General features: G+C 48.6%; 1 pseudogene; it reads left to right on the top strand.

Annotated features, from left to right (window-relative positions):
- Positions 1–503: 503 nt before the first annotated feature.
- Positions 504–1,311, top strand: LOC108525590 (keratin, type II cytoskeletal 8 pseudogene; annotated as a pseudogene).
- The last annotated feature ends 7 nt before the right edge of the window (positions 1,312–1,318 follow it).

Raw genomic sequence — 1,318 nt, 5'->3', positions numbered from 1 at the left:
CCAAAACTGACAATGAACTTGGGCCACAAAGGAGGTCCCAGTGGAGAATCCCTCATATGTATTAGGCATGTACCCTGTGCCAAACTAAATGCTTTAGTGCTTTACATATATAATATGAAACAATTCAACATTATATATGAAATTTAATCCTCACAACAACCCTACTTGGGTGGGCACTATTGTTATCCCCATTTTAAAGACGAGAAAACTCAAGCTAGAAGAAATGAAGAAAATTGCTGAAGTTTATCAACCGATAAATTGGAAGATGGGGTTCAACTAGCACAAGCTACACATGTGCACCTTTTAGAAAAAAATTTTAAAGATAACACATAAGCACATAGTCTCAACACCTTGAATTAACAAGTTTAGCCATTTAGTTGTATTTCCTAGAATCTCTTCCTGCTTTCTAAAAGATATACCACACTTGACCAAGAAGCAGCTTCTCTGCTCCTTCTGGGATCGTCGTCTGGTTTGGCCCACCTGCCTCCACTCCTGCCTCCACCATGTCCATCAGGGTGACCCAGAAGTCCTACAAGATGTCCACCTCTGACCCTCGGGTCTTCAGCAGCCGTTCCTACATGAGTGGGCCTGGTGCCCTGCATCAGCAACTTGAGCTTCTCTGGAGTGGACAGTAGCAGCTTTTGGGATGGCGGGGGCAGCAGCTATGGTGGGGCCAGTGGCATGAGAGGCATCACCACAGTCGCAGTCAACCAGAGCCTGCTGAGCCCCCTTGTCCTGGAGGTGGACCCCAACATCCAGGTGGTGAGCACCCAGGAGAAGGAGCAGGTCAAGACCCTCAACAACAGGTTTGCCTCTTTCATAGACAAGGTACGGTTCCTGGAGTAGCGGAACAAGATGTTGGAGACCAAGTGGAGCCTTCTGCAGCAGCAGAAGACCACTGGAAGCAACATGCCCAACATGTTCGAGGGCTACTTCAACAACCTTAGGTGGCAGCTGGAGACTCTGGGCCAGGAGAAGCTGAAGTTGGAGGGGGAGCTTGGCAACATGCAGGGGCTGGTGGAGGACTTTAAGAACAAATATGAGGATGAGATCAATAAGCCTACGGAGATGGAAAGTGAATTTGTCCTCATCAAGAAGGATGTGGATGAAGCTAACATGAACAAGATAGATCTGGAGTCTCACTGACTGATGAGATCAGCTTCCTTGGGCAGCTGTATGAAGGGGAGATCCAGGAGCTGCAGTCCCGGATCTCGGACACATCTGTAGTGCTGTCCATGGACAACAGCCGCTCCCTGGACATGGACAGCATCATCGCTGAGGTCAAGGCACAATACGAGGAGCTCGCCAAATGTAGCGG

Source organism: Rhinopithecus bieti, unplaced genomic scaffold, assembly GCF_001698545.2.
Source record: "Rhinopithecus bieti isolate Rb0 unplaced genomic scaffold, ASM169854v2 scaffold_74144, whole genome shotgun sequence".
Classification (NCBI taxonomy): Eukaryota; Metazoa; Chordata; class Mammalia; order Primates; family Cercopithecidae; genus Rhinopithecus; species Rhinopithecus bieti.
Note: the sequence above shows the minus strand (reverse complement) of the source record. Positions and strands in the feature narration are given on the sequence as shown.